The sequence below is a fragment of the Tursiops truncatus genome, chromosome 3 (genome assembly GCF_011762595.2).
Source record: "Tursiops truncatus isolate mTurTru1 chromosome 3, mTurTru1.mat.Y, whole genome shotgun sequence".
NCBI classification, from domain to species: Eukaryota; Metazoa; Chordata; class Mammalia; order Artiodactyla; family Delphinidae; genus Tursiops; species Tursiops truncatus.
The window spans coordinates 163,637,312-163,643,188 of record NC_047036.1 but is presented as its reverse complement, the minus strand read 5'-3'; the positions used below and the strand labels follow the sequence as shown (position 1 = coordinate 163,643,188).

General features: G+C 47.8%; 1 pseudogene; it reads left to right on the top strand.

Moving 5' to 3' along the window:
- The first annotated feature begins 1,973 nt into the window (after positions 1-1,973).
- On the top strand, positions 1,974-2,321 carry LOC101329410 (small ribosomal subunit protein eS26 pseudogene; annotated as a pseudogene).
- The last annotated feature ends 3,556 nt before the right edge of the window (positions 2,322-5,877 follow it).

Sequence of the window (5,877 nt, the reverse complement as noted above, 5' to 3'; positions counted from 1 at the left end):
TAGTAAAACAGTATGAGGAAAGGCCGCCAGGAAAGAGGAGGAAATTAACTATCACTCTTTACCTGTGGCTGTATCATTTTGATGGGAATTAAACAAGATAATGCATTTAAAGGGGTGATACGTGTCATCAGGACATGGCTCAATAAATATCATCATTATATCCTTCCAGACTTTTCTATGTAACTTTTAAAAACAGCAAAACAAACATGGGATGCTAATGCTTTACAATCCTCATTTTTTTCTCTTTTAAAAAATTGTAAGTTTTTCATCCTTTTAAATAGACTTCTTTAAGAGCAGTTTTAGGTTCACAGCAAAATTGAGCAGAAAGTACAGAGATGTCCCATGTAAGCCCTGCCCCTGCACACAGCCTCCTCTCCTGTCAACATTCCCCATCAGAGTGGTACATTTGTTATAATGAACCTACACTGATATCATTAGAACCTAAAGTCTATAGTTTATATGAAGGTTCACTCTTGTACTTATTTATTTATTTTTTTGGCTGGGGTGCGTGGCATGCGGGATCTTAGTTCCCCGACCAGGGATTGAACTCGTGTCCCCCGCAATGGAAGAGTGGAGTCCTAACCACTGGATGGCCAGGAAATTCCTGGTGGTGTACATTCCATGCTTTTGACTAGCGTATCCACCATGTCAGCATCGCATGAGTAGTTTCACTGCCCTAAAAATCCTCCGTGCTCCACCCATCAGCCCTCTTTCCCCGCTAAGCCCTGGCAACTACTGATCCTTCTTCTGTCTCCATCGTTTTGCCTTTTCCAGAATGTCGTATACTTGGAATCATACACCATGTAGCCTGTTCATATTGGCTTCTTCCACTCAGCAATATGCCTGGAAGTTTCCTCTATGTTTTTTTCCTGGCTTGATAGCTCATTTCTTTTTAGTGCCAATATTCCATCGTCTGGATGTGCCACAGTTTATTTACCCATTCATACGCTGAAGCCCATCTTGGTGGCTTCCAAGTTTTGGCAATTATGGAGAAAGTTGCTAGAAACATCCATGTGCAGGTTTTTATGTGAACATGAGTTTTCAACTCCGTTAGATTAATACCCAAGGACGGTGACTGTTGACAATCTACTTTTAAAAAAAAAAATTTAGGCCTTAAAAACCTTTTTCTGTATCAATAAACATTCTCCTACCACAGAAGTCAGCAAAGTACAGTCTTGTAAATAGATAGATAGATAAAATTTATTTGTAAATAAAATTAATTTGTTTATAGATTTTGTACAGCTGCTTTTCCACTACACCGGCTGTTTCATTTCAACCGAGACTGTATGGCCTGCGAAGCTCACAATATCGGGTGCTTTTGCAAAAAAATTTGCCACCCCCTGTCTTACAAGCATCATTTAACATAACCGTCTAGGGACTTCCCTGGTGGCGCAGTGGTTAAGAATCTGCCTGCCAATATAGGGGACATGGGTTTGATCCCTGGTCCGGGGAGATCCCATGTGCTGCGGAGCAACTAAGCCCGTGCGCCACAACTACTGGGCCTGCTCTCTAGAGCCCACGAGCCACAACTACTGAGCCCGCATGTCACAGCTACTGAAGTCCATGCACCTAGAGCCCGTGCTTCGCAACAAGAGAAGCCATCGCAATGAGAAGCCCACTCACTGCAACGAAGAGTAGCCCCTGCTCACCGCGACTAGAGAAAGCCCGCGTGCAGCAACGAAGACCCAACAGAACTAAAAAATAAATAAATTTATAAAATAAAAAAAACTCTCTAGGATTCTTGCGTGGCTGTACCATGATTTACCTACCCAATCTATGTTATTGGTTACTTCAGTTACTTCCAACATTTTGTCCTTAATGAACGTCCCTGTGCATCCTGGTTTTGAGGCACACATGTGACTATTTTCCCTAGGTTTAATGTCTAGAAATGGAATTTCTAGGTAAAAGATTTTACCATAAAACCTTTAAGGTTTTAAATATGAATTGCAAAATGTCCTCCTGCCACGACTAAGATGACCAAGAAAAGAAGGAATACTGGTCGTGCCAAAAAGGGCCGCAGCCACGTGCGGCCTATTCACTGCACCAGCTGTGCCCGATGCGTGCCCAAGGATAAGGCCATTAAGAAGTTTGTCATTCGGAACATTGTAGAGGCCGCAGCCATCAGGGACATTCCTGAAGCGAGTGTTTTTGACGCCTATGTGCTTCCCAAGCTGTACGTGAAACTGCATTACTGCGTGAGTTGTGCCGTTCACAGCAAGGGAGTCAGGAATCGTTCTCGGGAAGCCCAGAAGGACCGAACACCTCCAGCCCTATTTAGACCTGCTGGTGCTGCCCCACGGCCTCCACCAAAGCCCATGTGAGGAGCTAAGCCCTTAAAGGCTAAAGAAATACTGTTCCCTGGAAAGACAATAAAGTGGAAATTATATTTAAAAAAAAAAAAGATATTGTGAGCTCACTCTTAGCTCGTTAGCCTTTTGTTGTGTTTTTTCGTGTGTGTGGTGTGAGGTAGGGGTCTGATTTTATTTTATTTTTTTCCCATTTGGTGACATACTGTTGCACTTACCAACTGGTCCATCCAGTCCTCCTTTGTCTATGCTAGTTTCCATTATGCTAAAGTCTGTTCTGTGTACACTGCTTTGTTCCATTGGCCCATGTGTATATCCCCCACTAACACAACACTATTGTAATTGCCATGCAGCACAAGTACATGTTCAGATACATGGGGTATGAATATTTCAAGCATGATCATGCAAATAGCATGTCACAGATTTTGCATGTCTTACTCATTCTCATATATAGCCTTGGCCAAATGTCTCCCCAGAGTCCAGCTCCGAGAGCCCCCATTCCCACTTCCCTTAAAATCTTGTCTGAGCTCATCATCCCACCCAAAGTTGAATCTGTATCCAGCATCTTTTGTTTTCCTTCCTCCACTGTGTTGCTGCAAAACTACAGCAATTTCAGTTTGGGGGTTTCAGGGAGATTCTTGCTCTAGCCATCTCCCAGAGCATAAACAGCCCCAACTGTTAAAGCAACCACCCTCACTTTCCTCCTCCCTGAATCTCCATCATCTCTCATTTTCTTTCTTTCTTTTTTATAAATTTATTTATTTTTGGCTGCGTTGGGTCTTCGTTGCTGCGCGTGGGCTTTTTCTAGTTGTAGCAAGTGGGGGCTACTCTTCATTGCAGTGCTTGGGCTTCTCATTGTGGTGGCTTCTCTCGTTGCAGAGCACGGGCTCTAGGCTTGTGGGCTTCAGTAGTTGTGGCTCGCAGGCTCTAGAACTCAGGCTCAGTAGTTGTGGTGAACAGACATAGTTGCTCTGCAACATGTGGGAATCTTCTCGGACTGGGGATTGAACCCTTGTTCCCTGTATTGGCAGGCGGATGCTTAACCACTGCGCAACCAGGGAAGTCCTCGTTTTCTTTCTTAATTACTTCAGCAAAGATTTATTGAATAGATGCTGTGTCTGCAAGATTTCGTTTTCTCTTCAGTAGAATGTGGACACGATTTTATCCATGTTTTAACTCGGAGGAATCAAAGAGTACTCTCTCTCACACCCCACGTCCAACCCACTGGCAAATCCGATCGACTTTACCCTCAGCGTCTGGTCCATCAAAAGCTGATGGCGTTGGGAGCCACGAAGGGTTCAGAGCAGAATCATGCCCTGACTCAGGTGCTCACAGGCGCCCTCTGGCGGCTATGGAGGGAACAGAGTGTAGGGGGGACCAGGGTGGAGGGACTGTATTGGTCCAGATGGGAGATGGTGGGGGCCGGACTCGGTGGGGCCAGGAGGGGGTAAGAAGTGGGCAGATTCTGGATAGACTCTGAAGATGGAGCCAATAGGACTTGCCAACACCTGGATATCTGTCCTCTGGACGCTTCAGTCACCCAGAGGTTGGGAAATATTATTTTTCTTTTTAAAAATATTTATTGAGCTTCGCTGGTGGCGCAGTGGTTGAGAGTCCACCTGCTGATGCAGGGGACACGGGTTCGTGCCCCGGTCCGGGAAGATCCCACATGCCGCGGAGCGGCTGGGCCCGTGAGCCATGGCCACTGAGGCTGCCCGTCCGGAGCCTGTGCTCCACAACGGGAGAGGCCACAAGAGTGAGAGGCCCGCATACCGCTAAAAAAAGAAAATTATTTACTTGGTTGCGCCAGGTCTTAGTTGCGGCTGGTGGGCTCTCTCTCTCTTTTTTTTTTTTGGTGGACTCTTTAGTTGTAGCATGCAGGCTCCTTAGTTGTGGCATACAAACTCTAAGTTGTGGCATGCATGTGGGATCTAGTTCCCTGACCAGGGATGAACCCAGGCCCCCTGTATTGGGAGTGCAGAGTCTTAACCACTGAACCACCAGGGAAGTCCCGGGAAATATTATTTTTAAATTATTTTTTATTTTTGGTCACGCAGTGGCAGCGTGCGAGATCTTAGTTCCCCGAACAGGGATCGAACCCAGGCCCCCAGCGGTGGAAGCACAGATTCCTAAACACTGGACCGCCAGGGAATTCCCAGGAAATACTAATATGAATAGGAATTCTCAGAATCTGATACAGGAGCCGCATGTCTGCGGTCTCACAACTGCCTTCATGTTTCTCCCCGTCGACTGTGGGGACCCCGATGTGTATCCACTGTGCTTTCCTGCCTCTGTGTCAAGGCCAGATAAGCCCAGCCATCGGCTGGTCTGGCAACTCAAAGCCTCAATTATCAAAGAGATTTTAATGATAATGATAATAATAATAGGTATAGATAGAAATAGATGAAAGGGGAGACAGGAGCTGACCTTCCTTTGACCCCCCCCAATCTGGCCTCTAGAAGCTCCACAGAACCCACTGAGACCCCCCTGAGCTGGTCCCACCCCTCCGTTGTGCAGATGGGGAAACTGAGGCTCAGGAGGGAAGCAGCTTTTCCTCGATGGATAACTTGAAGTCCCCCCACCCCCGCTTACAGCATTTCCCACTCTTTCCCACCAGGCATGTGAATTTCATCGGAAACATGAGGCATTCTCCCCTGGCCCCCACCCTCCTGTCATCCGGTATCTCCCCTTCAGTCTGGTCACCCCTCCCCGCAGTTTGTATTTCTGAGGTTTCTTGGCCCTTCCTCTGTTTTTCGTTTTGCTTTGTTTGTTTTTCTTGACCTTGCAGCACGGCTTTAGGGATCTTAGTGCCCCGACCAGGGATCGAACGGGGCCCTCGGCAGTGAAAGCACTGAGTTCTAACCACTGGACCACCAGGGAATTCCCTCCTGCCTCTGTTTGGTGCCCCGCACTGTCCCTCCTGCCCTTCCGTCGGCCGCTGCTGTCTGCACACACCGCTGGAAGTCGCCTCTTAAGCCTCCCAGACTCTCAGAAAGTGGTCGCCGTGAAATGGGGTTCCAGCTATTTTTTTTAAAATGAATTTATTTATTCGTTTTTTGGCTGCGTTGGGTCTTCGTTGCTGTGGGGGCTTTGTCTAGTTGCGGCGAGCGAGGGCTACTCTTCGTTGCGGTGCACGGGCTTCTCACTGCGGTGGCTTCTCTTGTTGCAGAGCATGGGCTCTAAGCACGTGGGCTTCAGTCCTTGGGGCACACAGCTTCAGTAGTTGTGGTGCACGGGCTTAGTTGCTCCGTGGCACGTGGGATCCTCCCGGACCAGGGCTCGAACCCGTGTCCCCTGAATTAGCAGACGGATTCTTAACCACTGCGCCACCAGGGAAGTCCCTCCAGCTATTACTGATAGCTCCTAAGAATATCCCACCGCCAGCATCCTGGACAACATTCAGGAATGCGACACCTGGAAGAAATAAAATAACACCCCCCACCCCCCTCCCCCCGGCGTGTGTTCTTTCAAAATGGAGAGGCCACGGTGGCCTGGGGATGGGGTGGAAGGACTCTCAGCAGGCTCCCACCCCCCCGACTCCCCACCCTGTGTCTTCCCGTGTTTCTCGGTC